We start from the raw sequence: 25,646 nt of genomic DNA on the forward strand, positions 1-25,646 counted from the left end.
AGGATTGGTTTTAGTAATCTGTCATTCTTAGATAGCCCTTTAGATGTTTTGTTGACAAGTTTCAAAGCTGCAAACCTTACACACACACACACACACACACACAAACACACACACACATAAAATTAAGAATAATTAAGACCGAGTGGGTAGACAGACAGTCAACTATACTCATAGATGAGGCTGACATTTGCTGTATAGATTCCTGGTTTGAGCTGGTTTAACCAGCACCTGGAAAGAAGAAAAAAGGAAGAACTGTGAGGAACCATATACTGGCTTCCCAGACCTAGATCCACTGAAAGAACAACAGTGCCTCTCCTGCCACTCTCTCACATATGGACCATTAGACAGCTACAGTATTAAGCAAAGCAAGGTGGTGCTACACTTTGGAGACTCCTGCCAATCAACAGCAGGGCTGCGGAGCATGTGCCCCTCCAGATATTGTTGGATTTCAAGTCCCATTAGCCCCAGCCAGCATGGTCAATGGCCAGGGATGATGGGAGTTGTAGTCCAACAGCATCTGGTTCCCTGCCCCAATTTCCAGCTTCATTAACTTATCACATACAATATCTTTTGTATTAAAGCCTACTCTTATGCTCACGCTTACATTAATATTCAGTTCAGAGATTATGCCAACATTTTTCCTCAGGTAAAGATATAGGGGGGAAACCTGAAATCCTTCACTCGCTTGCTGTATGTAACTCCCTTTGACCTCCATAGAGCTTAAATCTGAAGATCAGGCTCTAATCTTCTGGCCATAGATCTTTTTCGAACATTTCACATGAATTTTGCATCATGACCTAATGCGTTTCATCCCCAGTCAGCCTACACATGCAACTGTACAATTGCATATTAAGCACTGGGGGGGGGGGGGGAGGAGACAGGTTCGTTTACTGGGCTCATTAGAGTCAGGAAATTCCGGAATGACACATCACCATTGTTGTTTTCTAAAAAGATTTTTTTTAAAAAAAACAAATAATTATTTCTAATTGAGAAATCTCATGCTGGCTCTGGAAACACATGAGCCCAAACAAGAGGATGCAATTGTATTTCCTGCTTATACCAAATCTGAGTTTGCAATGCCATGCACATATACCTGGGAGTAAGCCCCACTGGAAACAATGAGACTTAACTTCTGAATAAGCATGTACAGGATCATGCTGCTAGCCTTTAACCTACTCAAGCAGGCCAGCCGCAATCATAGATGATCATAGAATCATAGTTGGAAGGGACAATCAATTCACCATAGACATTTCAACCCAGATTCTTCTTTCCCTTTCCTCGTGTTCCTTATTTATTAAAGGCGCCACACCCTCCTCATCACCCTTGACTGAAGAAGTCTTCAAACGGACCTCCATCTTCTGTCACCTTGACATCTCTTAATGCCTTTGTCTGAAGGCTCCTTGAGCCTCTTATCTCCAGCCATTACCAATTACACAGTGCAACTGTTAACCCTCTCGCAGGGGCAAGAAAGAAAAACCGAAGCCATTCTTCTAAAATGTGACTGCTCCTCTGTCCTATCAGTTGTCACCTTGCCCTATTGAAGGTTCCTCCTCCTAATCTGTGATCTAAACCAACCTGACACCACCCTTTCGGGTCCTTTCCCTTCGACTTTACAACTTGCTATTGTTATTTATGACTTAACTAGCTACCTCTGGGCTTCACGGCCCTCCTTGTCAATTGCCGTGGGATGCCGTTGATATAGGAAGTGTGCTACGCAAGACCGTGCAGTGGTGCCTCCATCTCTTTCGGGGTATGTGCTAAAGGTTTAAGAAGAAGAGGAGGTTAACTGTGGGCTTAACCTTTCTAAGCCCCTCTGCCTTCCTGAAGACAAAGACGCAAGCTCCAAACATGCATTACCTTCTCTGTGCATTTGTTTCAGGAGCGGGCCGTGTTAAGCAAAGGTACGCCAGTCGATAATAAACCTGCTCCACAGTGTCATTTGTGGGTGATTTGAAGAAAAACAGACCATGTAATCAGGTCTAAGGGGGTCTATAATACCAGCAGACGCTAGTGCTGTCAGCTATAGAAAATAATTAGAATGTTATCCCTGTGGCAAGTTGAATGTAAATACATCTAAAATACAACATAATGACATTCTCCTCTGTAAGCCAGGGGATCTGCTTCAAATAAAAGGGCCATTAACACAACAATTAAAGCCAAGGGGGCTGGTTAGGCCCGGAGCCCTCAGCCTGGTGCAGGGTGAGGCAAGTGAGCATGGGGTGTAAATCTTTTGCCATTGCAGCCAGGAATGTGACTATTAGCCCTCTTGTGACCCGAGGGCTTCCCAATAATGCATCTGCTCTCTGTCAGGGCCAGGATTTCGTAACATCTTTCTGCAGTGTGCAAAGGCAAGGGACTTTTCCACAAAGCGGTGCTAAGCGAGGATGGGTCACGGGTGTGGCCACCTCAATGGGGCTCAGCACGAAACAGTTCTCACCCCACCCCAGGCCTAGAGAAGTATTTAAGCACATGCTTTTTACTAAGTAACCTAGTTGATACAACCAGGGGGTTTCTCTTTAGCTTAAACTGAAGCATGTGTTTCATTGTTCCGGGGAGCCAATACATTGCTAGAACTTCCCAAGAAATATTTATTAAGGAATATTCCAGAGTACAGCTTCCCAACAGGAAGGGTATCTAAAATAGACTTGTAGTGGAGAAATTGCATGATTCCACCCTGCCCAGCTGCTACTTGGCTATGATCTCTGAACTTCACTTCTCCTTTTGCAAAATAAAAATAACAGAACCCTGGCTAATACTTATTTTCTATATTTAAACATTCATACTCCACCTTTCATTCAATGGAATAGGGTTGTTGCAAGACTGAATGAAACAAAAAGGGCGGGGGACATTAGTTGTTGTTTTTAATAGGGGAAGGATCAGGAGATCTGGAAAATAGCAGAAAAATCTCATTGCTCAGGACCTCTGGGTCACCCCCTGGAAGTCATTCCTCAAGGAAGTGGAGACCATGGTCCATGGAAAAGGGCACTGGGAATTGTAGTCTTGTGAAGGGTAAACTACAGTTCCCAGGATTCTTGGGGGGGGGGAGCCATGTACTTTAAATGTGTGGTGTGTATGCAACTATAGAATCTTCACAAGGATGTAAAATGGGAAATTGACTAAGGTCATTTAACATTTAACTGATATTTTCTATTGTTGGACTTATCCATTGCTCACTGCAAAAAAAAAATATATCTCTCAGTGACTTACAAAAAGATTAAGCACCAAAAAAGGCATAACATAAAACAGATGTGTGAAACCACTGGCCCTCTATATGTTGCTGAACTACAACTCCCATCATCCCTAGACATATAACCAAAACAATACATTTCAATAAAACCATTTCAATAACCATAAACAGGACCAGCAGAAGCCAACAAAAAGCTTCAGCAGCAAAAAAGAAGAACTTCAGCAGCATCTCGGTCCCATCTGGATTAAGCTTCATCCTACTGGCCTTCATCCAGTCCATTATCGCAACCAGGCACCAGTTCAGCACATCCACCGCCTCACCTGCAGAAGATGAAAAGGAGAAAAAGAGCTATGTGTGTTCAGCATACTGATGAAAGTGTGCTCCAAAACTCTGTATGACCCCACGCAGCGGTTTCATGTAGATGTTAAACAGCATGAAGGACAAGACCAATCACTGCAGTATCCCAAACCAGAGAACCCACAGGGCAGAGCAATATCTTCCAAACACCATCTTCTGGAGCCCACCACCCAAGTAGGAGCAGAAACAACACAACACACAGTACCCTCACACTCCCCGTGTCTTTCTCCTGACAACGGTCACCATAAAGGGCGACCAGGGCAGTTTCTGTGCCCAAAGTAGGCCTGAATCCTGATTGAAATGGATCTAGAAAATCAGATATTTCGGACTACAGCTCCTCCAGGAAATCCTCCAGATAATTTGGACTACAACTGCCACCATCCCTTACTATTCGAAACATTGACTACCCTGAAATACATTATTAAGCTCAATTGAACCTGGTCATGTTTAACTTTCTCTGGTGAACAAAACAATTTCCCCATCTCTCTACAGTATTAGAAAAAGGGGTAACAACCTTCAGAAGAATGTTTCTTCCCCTCTCTTCTCATATTTGGCGGGATAGGCTGTTGTCCATATTTAGGGCACTGGGTTTAGGTGTTTCAGAAGAGTAAAGTCGAATTCAGGTGACAAATCATCATTGAATGCAAGTGTGAAGGCTGACCATAGCCTCTGGCTTGCTCTGATCCGGGAATGGGGGCCACCAGATTTTGTTCCACTCCAATTCCCATCAGCCCCAGGCACTATGGCTAATGGTCAGGGGGTGATGGGAGTTATAGTCCAGCAGCACCTGCAAGTTCCCCACTCCTGCTTTAGCTGAACCTCTGAATAGGATCTTACCCATAACTGAAGCTTTGAAGAGAACCAGTGCACAGTCTATAGCCAGAAAGAGCCAATACACAGAGCTTATACACAGGTTGATTCTGTTCAGAGGTTCAGATAAAGACGCAGAGGTGGGAGGTGAAGTGGTGGGCACAACCCCCTGCCCACATGTTCAACATAGGTGAATTGGTTGTAGGAAGTGAGCTACAACCAATCCATTGCTATCCTTATTGCTATCTCTGTCCAAGCCCCTGGAACAAACAGCAAGTCGGTGCTTCATTTCCATGCAAAATGCCTAAGGGGACAGAAATTAGGACACGGATTGACAAGCCGACGACATGAAGAATACTATAAAGCAAACAAAGGGCATACAGTGACTCTTGTTCTGCAAGAAAATATTTCCTAAAAATAAAATACACGGGCCATTGAAGAACCCAGTGGCCTCTCCACTAAAGCACCACTGTATAATAATAAACAGGAAATCTCCTGTGCTGCTCAGCCAAGCAAGGGGGGAGTGGGGGGATCTGAAAACGACTACCAATGGAAGAATCTTTCCAAAAGAAAACTAAAGTGTCTTCACTTTTCAACATGGGTTATGGATCTTTCTTCCTTTCCAGCAGCCGCGAATCCCATCTGGTTCCTGTTTCTATTTGTCAGATCTCCCAGAAACCTCCAAAACCCATGGGCAGCAGCTCAGCCTTCCCCCAGGCGTGGTAGACTCCTTTCCAAAGCAACTCATGGAATGGCCTTTATTTCCAGGTGGGCATGCTTGGAAGTAAGAGGGCAGGAGATGCCTGGAAGTGTCTCACATTTATTCCCCCTTTATTTCCCTCTGCTGTCTGAAGATGAGAATCTTAAAATATCCTCCACCTGTTGCTCTTGCACAGCCAACACCCATTTCCATCTGGTCATATTCAGCAACCAAGAATTTGGAATGGACTCTAATGATGCTGCTGGCTTGCAACTCCTGAGAAGTCAGATGCACGGTGTGCCAACTCCCATGGTGCATTTTCAGACACACAGACCCTTAAAACCTGCCATTTCCTTCCATTCATCTTGTCTGGTACTAATTGATCCCAGCGTAAAGGGTCTCAGGTTCAATTCCCTGCATTTCAACTTAAAAGAAGCTCTGTTAAGGCTGTGAAAGGACCTCTGTTTGAGTCCTAGAAGAGCTATTGCCAGTCAGAGTAAGCAATACTGGACTATATAGACAAATAGTCTGACTCAGTAAATGTTATTACCTATAACTGAGGGGAGCTTGGCATGTCAGATCATCAAAAATAACATGACTTGGAATTAACAGGACATAAAAAACCAACAGTTTTTCTCTGGTGCAACTTTCCTTCCAATATGCTTTTATTAATGACTTGTATGACCTCGTGCAATAAATCACTTCATCAATAAGGAATAAACACCCTTCATATTCTATTTACAAATAAATCCCTCTTGCACTGTGCTTTAGTTCAGCAAGTGTATTGAAGTGTGCTCTAGGTCTGCATTTTGTTTCCTGCTATTTAGATTTTGAGCGTTTTTTGTGGTTCCCAGACGAAAATACCGGGAAGAAAAGCATACGGAGACATCCTAAGGGATTCTGGGTTTTTCCATTGGGGGGAGAATGCAGGAAAACATGACTGGGTACCCAAAGAAGTAGCAGGCTGCCAGCTACAGCCACAAAGAGAGGGAGGGAGGGAGGGAGGAGGGAGGGAGGGAGGGCAAGAGAATGCAAAGCAGAAACTCTTGGTGACCAAGAGTTAGTTGGGTCCTCCTCATTTAAAGAGAAAGTCCATTCTGTTCTCTTTGTCTGCTGCACACCATATCTTCAAAATGATATTAGAAGCAAGATATTCACAGGAAATATCCTGCCCTGCAAAGCTTTGGTCAAAACAGTGTGCTAAAAGATGTGTGCAATTTATATCTACTTAGTAACAAAGTGAATTCTCCACCTCACACTTGCCAATGGAACATAATAATATTATGCAAAGGAACCCTTCTTATCCCCTAGATTATAGTAACCTATATTTCATACGTTGTAATGAAGAAGAAGAAGAAGAAGAAGAAGAAGAAGAAGAAGAAGAAGAAGAAAAGGAGGAGGAGGAAGAAGAATTCTGTACGATCTCTGCAACTAGAATTCTTAAGACCGTTAGGGAATACTTTGCAGGTATATTAGGCAATGAGCACCACAAGCTTTTGATTGGGACTAATACAGTAAGATGGATACATTTAGGACATTGGAATGCAACTTACAGAAGACATCAGGAAGTAGCTATAAATCAGTCCAGCACAGTCATAGAATAGCATCAGTTCATGGGGGAATAAGGAAAGATAGCTCTGAAAGGGGGCTATGCTGGGACAATGGAATCAGGAAGGACCTCATGTAACCACAGCAAGAGGATTATAGAAGCTGCCTTATGCTGACTCAGACCTGTCATTGGCTCTGGCGCCACCTACTGTTGGCCTCCCTGCCTTCTCCCCACCAGCCCCAATGGGCACTAACCACCACTGACGACAACACTAGGTAGAAGGAAGCTTCCTAGGTCCCTAAAATCAGTTTAGGGAAGTGCTCATGTCCTTAACCCAAATTATTTCAACAGCTTCATTCACATCAGTGCTAGAACTCTGTGGAGAGGTTTGGCTCAGACTTGTTGAGGTTCTGGCTTCTTAGGGCATCCCCCCCCCACAATCCTTCCTATGAAACTGGGGGGAGTCCCTTCCCTGCAATTAACAAGCTCCAGATAGAACTTTCTCATCAGAATTCTCCCTTGTCAGCATTCTTTTTAATTAGTACATTTTCCATTTTCTGTGAGAATCTATTATGAGAACCAATTCGGCACGGGGACCAGTTTTGTGGGGGCTTTGTACTTAAAGGAGATGATCAGTCACTAGAACCCCTTTTAAAGTGCCACGTGGCTCTTCATCTCTGAAACGCATCTGTACAATCTAAAGCTTTACTTTTAAAAAATCAAACACATACATTGATGGAGAGAGTCACAGTTGTTCTTATCTGGCAGGCTAATTATGTAGAGGGTTGTTTTTTTAAGTGACTGAATACACACACACACACTATAGCATGACTTCCTTATCAACTATATAATGTTTCAAATGAAGCCAAGACTTGCATATTCTGGGTATTATGCTAACTATGGAAGTTTGAACACACAGCACAACCAATGAACTTTGCTTTCTCCACAGTCATTCTATACCATTATATTTCAGAATGGCTACGTGAAGGCAAGAGGCATAAAAAAAAAGGAACTGACACATTACATGCAAGGATAGTGTCACACATATTAAATAGCTGCTAAATTCCTATTAAATCCAAGGGTTAATCCACACAGATCTGATAATTGTACTAGAACCCTGGCAGGAGGAAATACAAAATGTTACTTAATACATTCGCAGCTTTCCAACTATGCTAGGAATATTGCTTTTTTAAATTGCTGGCAATTCTCAAATTTCAGGCTACATAAATGCTAGCTCGTGTATCCCATTTCTCTTATGTAAAGAGAGAGAAAGAGAAATAAAAGATGCTCAGCTTTGATAGTGCTTCTCACCTGTCGGGAGAAGTGAGAGTTTCTCGATCCACGGCAAGCAGACAGTCACGGCTGCTGCGGCGGCAGAAGTCTATTTCAGGGGAAGCCGAAGTGGGGCCCTCCAGATGTTGCTGGACTCCAGCTGACAGCAGCCCCAGCAGCATGGCCAAAAGAGGATTAGACAAAGTCATGGAGAGGAGGGCTATCAATGGCTACTAGAGATGATGGCTATGGGCTGCCTCCCCAGTTGGAGGCAGCAATACCAGTTGCTGGAAACCACAGAAGGAGAGAGTGCTCTTCTGCTCATGTTCTGCTCTTTGGTTTCCCACAGGCATCTGGTTCTCCACTTTGAGGACAGGATAATGGACTAGATGGCCCACTGGTCTGATCCAGCAGTAGTACCTCAGGTTAAGTACTTAATTCGTTCCGGAGGTCCGTTCTTAACCTGAAACTGTTCTTAACCTCAAGCACCACTTTAGCTAATGGGGCCTCCTGCTGCTGTCGCACTGCAGCCACACGATTTCTGTTCTCATCCTGAAGCAAAGTTCTTAACCTGAGAAAATATTTCTGGGTTAGCAGAGTCTGTAACCTGAAGTGTATGTAACCTGAAGTGTCTGTAACCCGAGGTACCACTGTATTCTGATTAGTCAGGGATGATGGGAGTTGTAGCCTAGAAAATATCTCCAGGGCACCACATTGGCTATTGCCAATCTATTTGGCATTGCTTGTGGTGTGCAGAAGTGCCAGGTGTTTACCTTCACCTCACCCCACAGTTTTCTCCACACAGCACCCCTTGACACTCACAGAAGCACATCCCAAAGGACAGTACACCCTTGGAGGGCTCCTCAATACATAGAAATTGCAATGGGGCAGAGGGCATTCTGGTTTTGACTAGAGAGGAATAGGGAGACATCCAGAAAAATGACAAAATGAAGACCTGAAACTGTTAACAGGGCCAGCACCTGAGGTAAACTCCAAAATGGTGTCCCCCCTTCTGCCAGGGAAGAAGGGATGAGGGAAGAGCTACATCAGGAACAAGGTGTGTGTGTGTGTGTGTGTGTGTGTGTAAGAAAGCTCAACATCAGGATCTGCCACCCCAGTGGATCTTGCCACCTGAAGCAGTTGACCCACTTGGCCTCATGGGTGGGCTGGCCCTGACTGTTAAGATGCCACTACTGAGTCCTGCAGTAGCACAGAGAGGCTGTCAAGAAGACATCAAGAAATATCTGCCATCACCCCTCCCTGTGCTCCAAATTCTGAGCTTGTCCAAATGAGCTCCTGCTGCTCAAACACTGCAGCAGACTGAAAAACACATACGTGTGCCCAGAAAAAAAACGCCCTCCTAAACCCAGGCTAGCAGGCAGGTTGTTTTCTTTCAGTCCTGTGGGGCAGGGACCTTTGGTGCCCGAGCCTGCTGCTTCCTTAAGGCAGTAGGAGAAGGACTGTAATTCAGAGGCCCATAGAGATCAGTGATAGAGCATCTGCCTTTCAAGCAGAAAGTCCCAGGTTCAACCCTTAGCAACTCCAGGCTGGGCTGGGAATATCTCCTGTCTGAAACCCCAGAGAGCTGCTGCCGGTCAATAGACAACACTGAGCTAGATGGACCCATATACTGTTATACGTCAGCTTCCTGTGTTTCCTAGTTGTCATTATTAACATTATACTGACACACTCATTGTGTGCACTGTGAGATGCATCAATGGACTAGATGGACCAATGGTCTGTCTCAGTAAAAGGCAGCTTCCTATGTTCCTAGTTGCCCTCAGCTTTGCACAAGCTCCCCACCCCCACCCCCAATGCTGGTTGAGAGGCTCAGGTTGTTGCAGCTGTCTTTGGCCCTCCAAACCTATCAATGGGAGTTTGGCTGGGCTTCAGAAGGACCTCCATGTGCTATTTTTCCCAGCAAGCTCCTCAACAGGTAACCTTTCTGCCCCTCTGTGTCCCGAATGCTGAATACTTTTGCTCTCTTAAAAAGGAGTAATCAGAACCATTCGGTTTTCTTCCAGCCAGCCTGGGCCCCAGGTGGCACAGAGCCATTCTGTCCTTTCAGAAACCCTCCCTCGAGCCAGCCAGTCCCCAGTCCTATTCCTTTTGGGACGCGAACGCCTTGTACAAGGAGACTTGGTGACGTCAAGGCAAGCCCTATTCAATTGTCCCCAGTTATTATGAGAAGCAAAGAGTAGTTTATATGCCACACCTCGGTCGTCAGGAAGTCAGAAAGCATAAATCTCCACTGGGAGGGAAGGCAGTTTGTTTGCAATTCAGTCATTTCTTAAAGCTGGAAGAGCAGATGACAGCACTGGAGACCAGTCACTTGTGGTCTATAAGCCATTTTGAGTTCTGGACTAACTGCCCCAAACTCAGTCCTAGCAGGCAGTTATAGTAGAGTGAAACCTTCTGTGGTTTCAGGGGTTTGTGAAGTGCACACCTCTCGGCTCAGTAGACGTCTCTCTGGATATGTTATCTGCATCAAAACAGGCTACTGTGTTCTCTGCATCACCCCATCTCCATTGCCATGTAAAGAAACAGGTGGGACAAAGAGTACCTAACAAATAACAGTGCCCCATTCCCTATATTTTGGTCTCCTCCCTCTTTTGTCATCATTTCCCCTCTTGTAAAAAGAAGGGTATAGTTCCTCAGGGCTGAACTGTATCCCCTATGCTATTTAACATCGACATGAAACTGCTGAGTGAGGTCATCTGGAGTTTTGGAGTGCATTGTCAGCAATATTCTTATGACACATAGCTCTGCTTGTCATTTACATCTTCAAGTGAGGCAGTGGAAGTGCTGGGCCATTGTCTTGTCTTGGTAATGGACTGGATGAGAGCCAACAAACTGTAGTTCAATCCAGATAAGACGGAGGTGCTTCCAAGAAATGCTTGCACTGATGGGACAAGGCAACCATTTGGTGCTGCCTCTGGACTGAATTTCACAACAAACTGTGACTTGGTTGATGCAAACCTGGTTTCACTGCCTCCCAAATAAAACACCCGGAGCCTTGCCCATATAAAAAGAGTCAGTGGTGAGAACTTCCACGGATAATGCCGGCTGAGTGGTCTTGTCCCTGCCCTGCCTTTTGCCCCACAGCTAACAAAGATAATGAGTAACACTGATATTAAATAGGGATTTGGGAGCTTTCTTTTTTGGAAAGTGGATAACACATTACAGCAGATAGGAAAATCCATCAGACTTTATTTAACTGTAACATTTATTAAGAGGAGTGAAAAGGTCAGTGCGGAGCTTGCGGCGTATGGGCTAAACTCCTTTCCCCAGCCCTGAAAGCGACAAGAAAGCAGATCCTTTAAGATGCAACTATCTTAAGCTCCCCTCCGCTGTTTAAACTCTTGGTAATTCTAGGTTTTGGAGACAAACGTCAAAGCAGAGGGCTCTTCCCTTCATTATTCAAGTAAAGGCCCCATCAATATTATCTGTAATAAGAATCTGCTGTTGACATGGCTCACCCTGCAGTTCCTGTTCCAGGCAGCAGCCTCTGTCAATAGGATTAAAGTGAAGGAATGCCTTTGACAAGCCCACTGGCTGCTGGTTCACTGCTGCCATCAGGCTGCCAAATTGAAAAGGCATTAGGCACCATTGTGGGCCGACGAGGGCAAGCCGAGAGCAAGCTCGTCCAAATGGGGGACTTACACCTTAAGACTTCACCTGGACTTCTGCGGCTCTGCGGGTCAATCCATGTGAATGTCATCATCTTCCACGGGGGCGGGAGGGAGACGGTAAATCCTCATGCAGCTAGGAGGGCACAGCTTCCTCTCGCCATTCCCTCCTACCCCAGCATGTTGCGGCGTCTGCTAGAGGGACAGCCAGCATTGAAGGGATGTAGGAATCTGTCTTATACAGAGTCAGATCATTGGGCCATTTTGCTCAGGGCTGTCTATGCTGGCTGGCAGAGGCTCTCCGGGGTTTGGAGAAGAGAACTCTCCAAATCCTGCCTGGAGATTTTGGGGCTCAAACCTCGGACTCTCTGCATGCAAAGGAGATGCTTTGTCATGGATGTATGGTCCTTCCCCAATCGGGTGCCCAGCAAATAGAGTGTTGGGATCAAGCCATAGCTGTCAACTTTCCCCTTCTTTTTAAGGGAAATTCCCTTATTCTGAATAGGATTCCTCGCAAGAAAAGTGAAAAGTTGACAGCTATGGATCAAGCCCTGCTACAAGTGGGATTGGCAAGAAAACATTGCTGTATATCCTCGCTTCCTAACAGGAGTGGTTCAGAGGTAGCCAGCCATGCTATCCTTGTGGAAACTCTATTGCCCCCTGCCTCCTGCTCTTTTTTCTATTTTTCTTTCCCAACAGTCAATATTCTGTTTATTACTATTATTTTTATTAATTTCCAAATTATTACAAATCAAACCAAATTACTTCAATTTAATATAGTCAATATTCTGTCTCTTGCTTGTGAGCTTGCTCTGTTCTCATGGGACTGTTGTTTTAGGGAGTTGCCTTCTTGCTTATATCATTAAAAGAAAACCAACTAAATCTTTATTTCTAGTTCTTTTACACACCTTTTTTGAAACCCACCCTGGGATTGGTGGATGGCGGTTGGGCTAAAAATGCTCTGAAATAAACAGAGAGACCTCTCAGAGTTCTCCCCCAGCATGCTGATGCCTCCCCCTCTTGTTTCTCATTTTGGCTTCAATCCTGGCAGCACTCAGCACCTGCATTTGCTATTGGAAGGAGTGATTATTTCCTCAGCTGATTAGGAGTGTATATGAGCCAGCTGGAAATCAGCAATCACTGTAATTACAGTTCATCTGTAATTATTGCTAATCAATAATCATTAAAATAGCACTTTCGTGGGACAATCCGTTCATGTGCAGGCACAGTGCCCACATACAAAGAAATCCTCATAAGGTCCCCATATAGGGGGAGAATCTTATCCATGGTTGAAGACGGCTGATCCATGCTATGCCATTCAGTGCTTTAAGGGCGCTGGGAACTACAGTTCTGTGACGGGAAACTACAGCTCCCATGATTCTTTGGGGGAAGTCATGTGGGATTACAACTTAACTGTCTTAAATGGAGCAGAAAGCTAGGTGAAGGTTGATGTCCTCTGCTTATGGTAAGGATTAGCACAAGAAGCAACCATGCAAGGTTCTAGTATATTCCTCAACAACAACAACAACAACAACAACAACAACAGTTATTATTTATACCCTGCCCACCTGGCTTGGTTTCCCCAGCCACTCTGGGCGGCTTCCAACAAAATATTAAAAATACAATTAAGCTTCAAACATTAAAAACTTCCCTAAACAGGGCTGCCTTCAGATGTTTTCTAAAAGTCAGGCATCAGATGGGAGGGCATTCCACAGGACGGGCACCACTACCAAGAAGGCCCTCTGCCTGGTTCCCTGTAACCTCACTTCTTGCAGTGAGGGAACCACCAGAAGGCCCTTGGCGCTGGACCTCCTTATGAGTTAAGATGTATGGCCAAAGATATGAGGCCATTGCATTCCTGTGAAGAGTCCTTGCTCTCGTTGGAGTTTTTGCATCTTATTCAGAGTATCAAAACAAAGAGCAGCACTTAGTCTTTTAGTCATTAGTCTAAGGCAGTTTGGGCAGGTGGCACAAAGAACAGTGACAGTGTACTTCTAGGTTTGTATTACTCAGATCTAAGTCCCACTGGAGTCAACTGGACTTGCACACAGGCAGTTGTGTGCTCCCTGTATTTCAATTCCAAATCTAGCCACCATTTATTTCATAATCAGCCCAAGAAACTTCCCAGAGTCAAGTTCATAACTCAAACTCAGAGGTTCTCGTGCAAAAGCTGGACTCCAGTCCTCTGTGTTACTTATTTGGTAGACTTCCAACCTTCCTTTATCAAGAAGTAGGTTACAAATCCGTAGAACAATGAAAACAATAATATAACTATTTTTTAAAAAGAAAAAGAAAACAAGTTTACACAACACTGCTTAAGATTAACTCTCACCTCTCCAAATGCCTTTGGAAAAGGAATGTCTTCGTGTTAACTTAAAAAAAAAAAGCCAAATGGGCCTCTTGGGATTCAAGTTCCCTCATTACCTCATTTTCTGATATGAACTTCTTTTTAGTCCCAGACGTGATGGCCAAAGACATGACACAAATGGTATAGAAAAAGGGTCCCTTCCCATTAAATTGCATTTGCATTCCCTCTTGCGCTAATTTGGAGTGGGGAACCTCAGCCCTGAGGGCCAAATGCAGTCCTGAGGCCTTTTATCTCTGGCCCTTGGGACTCTCACAAAGCCACACAGCCTCCTCAGCTGCACCCCTCACCAGACCTGCTTTGCATTCGCCGTGAGTCTTTTGGCCTGGATGAAATGTGCCCGGGACTCGGATAATATTTCTTGGTTGCCTGGGTGAAGGATAGAGAAGGGGCTGTGAGTGTATAGAAACCAGCTGACGGTAAGATTTATGCTTGTTGCTCCTCCCACTTTTGCCTATGGCAGGTTGCCCAGAAGACAATGTGGCCCTCGAACTGGAAAAGGTTCCTTATCCCTCTATGATCACTGAAAGGCCCCACATTGTCCCACAACGCAAGTTCCGAACTAAGGTAGCATATATTTTGTTCAGCCAGACACAGAGTGAAGTGAATCAAGGGGTGGGCTGAAGTACAGTGAGTAGTAAAAGCACAGCTGCCTTTTTGTGAGGAGATGTAAAAGGTAACAAGACATCTCCAAGAATGTAATGGGATTACATTAAGCCAGGCTTTGCCAACCCAGTGCTCTCCAGATGCTGGCAGGGGTCACCCTATTTCATTCCCTCTCCTGTTTTCCACTACCCACCACCATCACGCAGCTCCTTCACTTCCCTGAAGTAGGTGCCCATCTTGTGACTGGACCTTTCAATCAGATCTCACCTAAATGAAATGCTACCATCAGCCCTCTGGACCCCTCATCCTGCCACGGACATCAGAAGCCACCCAAACCAAGAGTGCATGAGGAGAGTAAGTTCTGCCTAAAGGATACTCTGGTTTTGATGTTTTATTATAATTTTGATCATGCCTACTTGCTGTTTCTACTCTTTACCCTGTTTCTATACTTTTGAATAAACTGTTTATCTGGGATTTCTGGGATGTACTGGTTTCTGGGGGTGGCGGTCTGCACCCCCTCCCAACACCCACATAACTGCTGGTTATTTAAATTAGATCAAATTCATGGAGGTTGACACTCTCAACCCCTATGAGCCATGTTAGCTCCCCGAGGTGGTGAGGCTCTTTTGACAGCAAGAAGGAACCAAGCCTTTAGTGTCATCAGCCTAGTCTTGTGGAATACTCTGACAACAGAGATTCAGCATATGCCTTTCAACTTTTAAACACTTGCTCAGAATTATTCTATTCCACTGGGCTCATGCAGGCAATGAAGAATGCATACTTCCCATAATACAGTGCTAATTTCTTTTTTTTAACTTTTTCAAATATATTTTTAATTGTATGGTTTTCTATATCGCTGTTTGAAACCACTCCATTTTTTGAAAAATGAATAGCGGTATATAAATATTTTTATGAATAAATAAATGGATCCATTATGTACAGAGGCAGTATATCTCTCAATACCATATTTTTTGGGTGGTGGGGGTGGTGGAAGGACATAAAATAGGAAGGTCATCTACCTCCATTGTTCTGCTTCTCATTGTAAGAGAAATTAGGGTCAAAGGGTCAGCATCGGCACTATTCATCTCTTTTATATTATTTTATTGAACAACAAAAACAGACAATAACAACAAAATAATATAAGTTAGGAAGTCAAAAGAGAGAGAAAAAATCAGGAATGAACAAACTGGAAAGAACTATAGCATTATTTCCAACTTTGGGTGGTTGGCAGAACCCTAATACTCTAGCAGAAGCCACAGTTGCTTCACGTGTTGGGCCTCCACCTTAAACAGATTTCTGAACCCAGAAATCCAAGCAGCACCAGTGGCAAGACTAAGGGACCCATTTTATTTCCCACAATGCTCTGAGCCTGGCTGAATGCTCTGAGGCTGAGCCTGGGGATCCAGCCAGTGGCTCTTCCACTCACCCAGTTGTTGGATAGAAGGGGGAGCTCTGCACTGGCAAAGTGATGCCAGTGGCATCCAATGGGAGTCTGCTGGGGACTTGACAGGGCTGGGCAGCAGGGGTGCCAACCTGAATATAATATTGGGGGGAGCTGATAAGCCTTGCCTCACAAAACTGATCACAATACGTGGTACACACACACCATTTGAATGGCAGTGCTCATCAACTGGGGGGCAGCCCTCTCAAATATTTTATTGGGGGGGCTGAAGGGACACCAGTCCCTAGGAGTTGGCTCCTCTCTGGGTGGAGGGACACCTTTGCCCAATCTAAATGCCTCAGCAAAACAGGTTTTGATTGATCTGCTAGCTCTGATTTGGGCTGACTGCTGTTAAACTTTGGCTTGATGCAGGAAACTAATTATTGAGTGTTCTGCTTGGTGCTTTTTGGGTGGAACATTTGTGTGTGTGTGTGTTAAGAGGGGAGGGGAGTGCACTCGGCACACTCTCCTTGTTTTCTATTTAAATCTTACCCTAATTTGTTCTCCCTCTGTCCCCTCAGGTGCTGAAGCCAGGTCAGGAAGCAGACAGCTTAGAGTAAACAGATTAATTCTGATTTCTTTTTTATATTGTCAAAGCTATTATTATCCTCCAAAAGGAAAGGAAAAAAATAATGACCCTCATTTTCATTAGGCTGCAGGTTCCATTGGGCTTCAGAAACAGAGCCAGGAAAGCACAAATGTCAAAATATTCTGGAGGAAAGATGAAAAACCTATCCAGGGCATTTCAGGGAACAGGAGACTTGTCAAAGCAGGCTGTCAGGCTGGCTGCAAAAAAATTCAGTTCTAATTACAATTATTTCTAGGTTTCTTCTGTTTTGCTTTTAAAGAAACCTATTTTCCCCACTCCGATTTCTGCTCAACAGTAAATAAGGAAAACTAATGTAATTTAAAAGCATGCAGCAGTGTACCTGTTAGCACACTTCCAGAAAAGTGGGTGGGTGGAATTATCGGCAATGATGCTTGTGGTTTGATAGCACTGATCACCTGTTCTGGGGAAGGCTGAAGAGAGTGCCAGTATTTACTTCATCTGACTAATGGAGCTGTCTAGGATGTGGCTGCAGGGCAATCCACGACCACCACTTGAACCCTTTGCTGGATGAGAATGTGGGACCTCAACAAAGTTCATATGCCCATGATGTTTGAAAAGTCAACCTTCTGGCAAGCGACAGGCATACTCAAAACTGAATCAGCACAAAGTGTGGGGGAGGACGGATGCCAAAGTTTAAACTTTCGTTTTGTCCTCATTGGAAAACAAAGCACTAAGCCAAACCATGGCTTAGTGCACACAAGCAAATGTGCTGGCTCCCAGAGGGCAGATCACAGCCCCTTTGTTCCTCCCCAGTTGTTCTGCTGCTACATTGCACTGAGCTGAGCCACGTTTCACCTGAGCATGTCATCTGGACCCGAGCTCCTTGTTTAGCTCTTCCAGACAATCACGCCCTCTAAACCATAGGGCAAACTTTGGTTAGAGCTCATGGTTTGTCGGGAGATAAAACATGAACCTGGGAACCTGGGAAGCTACCCTGGGCCGAACTGCAGTACCCATAACAAGAGATGCATGAGGTGCAGCAGAATCTCATTCTCCATAACAACATATTGCAAATTATTGCTGGAATAATGCAAGTCCATTTCCTTAAGAATGGATCGGTTTGATCCATTCTTAAGGAAATCAGCCCTGAGTGCTCACTGGAAGGACAGATCGTGAAGCTGAGACTCCAATACTTTGGCCACCTCATGAGAAGAGAAGACTCCCTGGAAAAGACCCTGATGTTGGGAAAGATGGAGGCCACAAGCAGAAGGGGACGACAGAGGACGAGATGGTTGGACAGTGTTCTCGAAGCTACCAGCATGAGTTTGACCGAACTGTGGGAGGCAGTGGAAGACAGGAGTGCCTGGTGTGCTCTGGTCCAGGGGGTCATGAAGAGTTGGACACGACTAAACAACTAAACAACAACAACAATGCAAGTCCCTCTGAAATGGAGTTGCCAAACCAAGAGTATATTTGGGCACACACATACACACCCTGGCAACCAGTGTAACAAATATAGAGGAATGAATGACTATCTGGAAAGTTCCTTCAGCGCGAACACAGGCAACTGCAAAGCTTTTATGGAGGTGTGGGGAGAGCGCTTGAAGGAAAAGGAGGAGGACAAGACAAGTCAGGCAAGACATTTAACTTCCAAGTTGCACAATTCACTGCAATGAAGCAACGCACTGCTGCTTTTTGCCCTCGCCTCGACCAAACCTTCAGTTTAGGAATCATGTCCGTAGGGAAACAGACGCAGTTCCCCATTTCTGTGCATAGTCACTGGCTCTCCAGGTACTAATTTAGCAAAGAGGGAGAACAGATGACTTCCTGCTTGACTGGTCTATTTCAACAGCCTTTCTCCCCCTCCAGGGTGCACACATGCATCAGTGGTCAAGCCTGCAGAAAAGTCAACTCGCTGCCACAGTCCAGGCTTGAAAGAATGCCAGGCCCCTTTCTCTCTGTGAGTCAGCTGCTTGGCTTCCCAATACCTTGGCTGCCGATCCGTTTGTCTATCCCCTGGCTCAGGGTAAAAGAGTCAGGACAGTATTAAAACTGTCAGATGGGGGCAATTTATGTATATAAACAGAGCTTTGCTCTGCTGATTTACACCCCTGATAACACACTGCCCACAGGTAACAAGCGCGGCTCCATCTGCCAGTGAGACCAGTTTGGATTGACTGATCCATAAAATTGGGGAGGCCTCCTTTCCTTATCGCCCTCTGCATCGATAGGCACAAGCACACACACACACTCGCAAAGCAGGGGCAGCCAGCAAGTACTCAGGGAGTAACATGATGCAATAAATGCTTTCACCCAGCAAATATCAGGAGAGAGATTAGATAAGGTGGCTCAAGCTCATTTTAACCACCAGGGTGAGCGCCCAGACAGTTAGCTTTCTTTCCAAACTGTGCCTCGAGCAGTCAAGCCCATCTGTTGCAATCCACAGCCCACTGGCCTCCAGTGCGCCCAGGTTTCTAGCAGCCCAGCAGCACACACAAAGCGCCTCATGCCTACAAAGCAAGATCACATCTTGGCCAGTTCTTCAAACAATCCCCACTGACTCCTTCGGCAGTTTAAAGTCCAGTTAAAACTCGCCTCTGCTGAGTTTGGTCCTGGAAGGCTTCCCTTGACTGTGCAGCAAAGTTTCTCCCCTGGACGCGGACGGAAGGAAGGTGACCCAAAGTCGTTTTGGACTTTGGCTGTTGAAATATACTCAGAGTCGCAAAGTGATTTCATGCTCTTTATTCAGCTCATAGTGGTGAGGAGGAATGAATGAATGTCCCCTCAAAGTATCTGCTTTATATACATTCTTTACACAATGGGCTGCACATGATTGGCTAATTCTGGAATTCTACTGTAAGCCAATCAGGTTGTGGATTCACTTATATCTGGAGCATGATTGGGTGGTTCCTGCCAACCAATCATATTGCTGCATTGTTCTAGGACCAATCAGACTGCTGCATTCTGAATCCTATTGTTCTAGGACCAATCAGACTGCTGCAATTTGGATCCTATTGTTCTAGGACCAATCAGACTGCTGCAGTTTGGATCCTATTCAACTCAGTACATAACACCTGTGCAGCCAGGTGCAAGAGGCAGCGATGAGGGTAAATGTCAACTCGGTTCAAGGGACATCTATAGAATCCACACTTTCCAAAACCATACGCAAACTGAAACATATCTGTCCTTTTGAATTTTTCTTCTATGAATTTTGCAAAGTAGTTCTCTAGCCAAGTGATATATACAAAATGCATGTAACAGTGAAGACAACAAACAAAAATGGACTAAATTAGGGAAGATTGGTTTGCAAAAATGCATAGAAAAATGTGCATATAACAGGAGAAAATCACACTTAAAATGTTGGTGAATTCTCATTTTTCTTTTTTTAACCCACAAACTGGAGATGTGGAGGGGGGAAATGACAGAAAATGAAATTGGCAGGTTTGCCAGTCCTTAGCCACAAGTAGTGTTCTTCTTGTGTAAATAATAATTGATGAGCAGCAGCAGTAGTACCACCAACCTGGTTGGCTTTAAAAAAAAACTTCAACAAAATCAAAAATCAAATGGGGATTGTATTTGGAATGGCTCTAGGAAAAAAGAGCCGCAACACTGGGCCTTGGCTCTTTCCCAGAGACAGCATTCTTTAACCACCTTTCTCCCCCAGTTTGAAAGTAGTAGAAACTCTGATAAATGTCTTCCTATGTGCATCTCCAACAGATGGGTCCTTTGTTGCTATTAACCAGGTGAGAGACATTGTGGAACGTTTGACTGTGTCTCAGCTGTGTTTGGAAGAAGAAGAAGGCACCTCCCAAAGCATCTGCACAGAGGTATGCGAAGAGACTACACTCTCACCTTCCTTGTGAGGCAAACCAGGCTGAGAAGCACTGCCTAAGTGTGTTGCCTTAGTCTGAGCACACAGGAGCTCAGACCAGCAATCTTTTGGAGAGGCAGCACAGACATAGGCATCTCCCTTTAATTCTCTTTGAGACACCAGCAGCCAACACTCGGGCTAGGCCAATTCAGCGAGGGAGCAGTAGCTGCTCAGTCAACTTCAAGCGTCTAATTCAACAATTTATTAAAGGATTCAAGATAAGAGAGAAGGAGAAATACGAGGCTGCATTAAAAGGAAATAAACAGTTGTTTCTACCTAATCCTTACACTGTAACAGTCCCTAACTTAAGCTCAGCAACTAGGCAACTAGTCGTAATATTATTGCATGCACCCAAAATGTACAAGACCAGTTTTGAGGCTGAGGTAATTGGCGGGGCTTTTTCAGGCATGGAGACAGAGGCAATATTAAAACTACTCCATTTTTATGATGAGTTTTTTTGGGGGGGCACTGATTGACTGGGTCAGGAGGGACAGAGAAGCAAGCATCCAATCATACTTGGTGTTTTTTGAGGCCCAATATATAGGCAGGATGACAATTTCCTGGAAAATGTCTCTCATGTCTTCCAGAAAAACTCAGAGACACTGCAGTTTGCCTGCTTTGTTGTTATGGCAGAAAGGGGTTTTGGCAGACACACAAATTCTTAAAGAGACAGGGCTGTGGGCTCAGCATTTAACACAGGGTGATTAAAAAGTTCCATTTCTCGGAAGAGTCCAAGGAATGTCCAATAGGAGCCTTGGGCTGACAGTTGCCTATCCCTGCAATTGTTAAAATTATTGAGCAGGATTACATGCTATTTCCCCCTCACATCTGGCCTGTGGTGTCAATGGGAACACACACTCCCCTGCCTTCCCTGGCAGATGGGCTGCTTCTACAACCACCAGCTGTCCACACAGGGATGGCACATTGGAACACATATATATGCATAAAGATCCAATGTGTGCAGGCCAAAATCCTGGGGATGGCCATGCAGTTTTGGTCTACATGCATTGGGTTTCATTTATGTAAGCCCTATTCTGACATGCCATTTTAGTGTATAGATTATGGGTAGGCAAACTAAGGCCTGGGAGTCAAATCTGGCCCAATTGCCTTCTAAATCCGGCCCATGGACAGTCCAGGAATTAGCATGTTTTTACATGAGTAGAATGTGTCCTTTTATTTAAAATGCATCTCTGGGTTATTTGTGGGGTGTAGGAATTCGTTCATTCCCCCCCCAAAAAAAATATAGTCCGCCCCCCCACAAGGTCTGAGGGACAGTGGACCAGCCCCCTGTTTTTTGTTTTTTTAAAATATTTTTTATTAAGGATTTTCTTGTTTTACAGAAGTGTAGTGCCTCGTATTTTTTTCCTTCTTCTTCCATGTAACGTTTTTACAAATCCGTTTCATTTGTTGAGGCATTAGGGGGAGAAGAAAACAGAAAGAGAAAAGAAAGGGGGTGGGGAGAGGGAGGATGGATGGGGGTGGGGTCGGGTGGCGGTGTTTCTATTATGTTTAATGTATGTAGAGTTTGGTGTCAGCGTGCTTGTGTTGTTCACTTGTGTTCCTTTGGTGGTGAGAGAGGTTGGGGTTGGCTTAGGGTGTGATTGTTTGCTTGTGATTGGCTGTGGTGATCTTTGTTTTCGTATGTGAGTGAGGTGGGTGGGTGTTTTGGATCAGGTTAGCCATATTGATTTGTATGCTGTTGTTGGATTATTGTCATTGTCCTGTTGGGCTGTGTATGTGATAAAGGGGAGCCATACCGGGGTGAAGGCGTCTTCTTCTGTTTGTCCCCGTGTCAGTTTCAGTTTATTAGTTAATTTTTCTAGTAGGGCTGTTTCCCATACTATTTGGTACCATTGGTCCATGCTTACTCCTGACAGGTCTCTCCAGTGTCTGGTTATGATGTTTCTGGCTGCTGAGAGCAGGTGGGTTATGAGTTCTTTGTGGTGTAAATGGGCGTTGTTGTCTTGGAAGATGTTTAGTAGGGCCAATTCTGGGGTGATGTCTATTACTTGCTTAGTTATTTTACATATTTCTTGTATGACCAGCCCCCTGTTGAAAAGGTTTGCTGACCCCTGGTATAGATGCACAGCCTTTTTGCCTTTTTAGGGTGCAGAAAAGATAGTTTATCTCTGCACTGCCCAAATATTTCCCTACCTACTGTTGACAGAGCCAATCTTTGGTTTGAATGCAACATAGTGCCTACCTTTCCAAGGCACTATAACACCCTGATAAGGCAGATCCCCACCTATATTCAATATTAGCACTGCAGTGTGCAATTTCACCATACAGCAAAAAAATGCTCAGTAAAATTGTAAACACACAAAAACAGAGAAGCGAGATTTAGCGGAGTGGCAAGATTATACAGGGATTGTAATTCAAGGAAGGGAAGGGAAGGAAAACCACAGACGTCAGTGGGGCAAGTAAACATATGAATCTATGTTTCATATACAGATGACTGACAACTTTCTGGATATAGAGTAATGCAGTTTTATCTCAAGGTCATAATCATTTGTCTTTGTTTCTTGTATGTTTTAAGTAACTCACTGGCTGAAGCCCAATTCTCTTTTGCACAGACCACGGGGCTCTCTTTGTGGAACTCAGATCTTTTCTTGACTTAGCTCTTATTTCCTGCAGTTTGTTAGGCATCTTGCAATCATAGCATTTAATGTTTTGCCTCTTCCTTAACTTGAAACCAATGTACTGCAAAGCCCCAAATCAGAAGTTCTGGAACCCATCTGCACCCATCTACTTAAGGCTGCGGGGATACCTCTTTCTTTCTTTCTTTCTTTGAAATGCATAAATAAACTTTTAAGGAATCTTGAAAGCATTAGCATTGCTGGCATGCAATACCATGAAGCTGATATTCTTTCTCTAGAGCGTGTAGGTGTGCATGTACAGCATAAGAGGCAGAAAGGTGTTGTTGTTTTTTTAAGTACCAAAATGGAAACCAATTTAATCCAGAGTTCATTTAACTGACTGTAGGATCTACTTGCCCAGTCATCTTAAACTAAGGGATGGCTGAAGGGCCAGGCTCTTTGGCTCTGCCTGTTGACACATGAACCAAGATTTGAGCTGTGATGGAGAGCTATGTCCAGCCCTCCTCCACATGCAGCTGCTGGGTGACCTTGGGCCAGTCACACTTCTCTGAAGTCTCTCAGCCCCACTCACCTCACAGAGTGTTTGTTGTGGGGGAGGAAGGGAAAGGAGAATGTTAGCTGCTGTGAGACTCCTTCGGGTAGTGATAAAGCAGGATATCAAATCCAAACTCTTCTTCTTCTTCTTCTTCTTCTTCTTCTTCTTCTTCTTCTTCTTCTTCTTCTTCTGCCCTTTAAAGATTCTAGATGGGTTTGGCATATTCATCCTGATTTGTTTGCATGGGAAGTTGGCGACATTGCATCAAAGCAGGTGTTAAATAACATGGCATGACGTTGGCCTATTTGGTGAGCATTCCTCCTGGTTTGTGGGGAGGCTAGATGAGGTTACCTGTTTATTGAGCGTTCATCCTGACCTGCTTGCTGTGAGGTTAGATGACATAGCGTTGAAGCAAGTGTTATCCCACACTTTCCAGGGCATTTCCCCCATCACTTTCCTCATTTCAAAAGTCTGATCTTTTACGGAAACAGGTTTGTGGCACAATACCTCCTAATCAACTATAATTGCACCACCTGTATTATGTTGTGCAACCTGAACCCCCCTCAAAAATAGTGATGGTCTGGAGGCACCCTTTGCCTCAAAGGAAACATATAGATCCTGATCTTTGCCTAAATACTCAAGACAAGACAGTGTTTTCCCCTTAGATAATTCCAAGAGGGAACCCAAGAGGAGATTCTTCCCAATTCACAGCTCTCTTCCCTTAGTTTCTGTGAATGGGAAACGTGCAACATCCAGCATTGGGCTTTTTCGATAGCACAGTTGAGTGCAATCCCCAGTCCTCCCCCCATGGGATGTAGCATAAAAAGGGGTGCTTTTAGTATGATTTTTGTCCTTGTATGCCTTGAGGAATTCTGCCTCTTCAACTTCCAAACACATCCTGTGCACCTCTGCAAATATGTGGATTCTGTTGTGCTTTATTAAAAAGTTTCTGAAAGTAACATAGGAATAGGGTCAGTGTGTGGTTACCTATAAATTAATTGTTTGTTTTTCTTTTGTGGGCATTTCTCCCACTCACTTATCTTAAAACACTCTATAAAATCTGAAATTAGAAGTTTGAGATTGTCTGAATAACTGTGCTATCTCACAGCATACCTTTGATTGGCTGATTAAAATATCTGGTTGGTAACTCTTAAGTTGAAGGTTGCTGAATGCAGTTGGTGTCTTCTTCACAAAATGCTGCAGAGTTGGGAGTTCAAATCAAATGTGGTGGCAGTTGTTGGCTATTTAAGAAGTCACTCCCAGACTGACCTCCCTGACAGGGAAGTTGGGAAATACTTGTTCTTTCATTACCAGGCAAAGGGCACTTTAAAGCCATGTGAACAGTAGCTGAGGCTTTAGAGGGGGTCACCAGCACAACTTTTACTCTGGTTGCCATGAGTTCCAAAGCAATGAATATATAACATGTGAACACATTCTTTGTACAGTGAAGACTGCAATCTTATTTAGGAATAAGTCCTGTTGAACTCAGTGGGACTAAATTCCAAGTAAACATACACAGAACCAAGCCAATAGTCTGCAGTCCAATGCACACTTGCTTTATGGTAATCCTCACTAAACTCAAAGAACCAATACATGTAACGATAAACAATGGGTATATTGTTTCATCTGAGAGCCTTGGCCTCTCCTTGCAAGGCTACAAGGAGAAAATGGTAAGCTTTTGCTTCTGATTTCAAGCAAACCACAGTTTAGTTTTGTACCTGGGCCCTAAACTGTGGTTAATCTTAACCGTAGCTAGTCGAAACCTCGTAAACCATGGTTTGAAGTTGGCTTGTTTCAAGTAACCATAGTTATGACTAACCACAGATGGTTGGGGCATAATGCTTAACTGTAGCTAATCTAAAATGGGGGGGGGGACTTCCAAACTCCTACTGGCCACCACAGAGAACTAGAGGGAGCACCCAGGATGAGTCCAAATCTTACTGTGACTCATTGTTACATTTGAATAAAAATCAATGAGGCTTACTTCAGTGTAAAAATGCAGAGGACCAGGGTACACAAATCGACCTGAGGAAAACGCAGCAAATAGAGAACTACTATGCAGCCTCTGTGAGCATCTGCAGCCTCCACCACGAGCATTTGTTAATGTGGTTGCAGACCTCAGAGGGATGCAAACGTATCTTCCACAGCTGTGTATTATAGGAACGTATGTTATGAAC

The 25,646-nt window shown here is 44.4% G+C and overlaps 1 long non-coding RNA gene across 1 annotated transcript in view; it reads right to left on the bottom strand.

The window, feature by feature from the left end:
• Window positions 1–907: 907 nt before the first annotated feature.
• Window positions 908–25,646, bottom strand: part of LOC310839043 — a 51,920-nt gene continuing 27,181 nt past the window's right edge. Inside the window, exon 3 of the long non-coding RNA XR_014561306.1 lies at window positions 908–3,507. This is a non-coding gene — a long non-coding RNA (uncharacterized lncRNA). The remainder of the gene's footprint in view (window positions 3,508–25,646) is intronic.

The sequence above is a fragment of the Podarcis gaigeae genome, assembly GCF_964106915.1.
Source record: "Podarcis gaigeae genome assembly, chromosome: 2".
NCBI lineage: Eukaryota > Metazoa > Chordata > Lepidosauria > Squamata > Lacertidae > Podarcis > Podarcis gaigeae.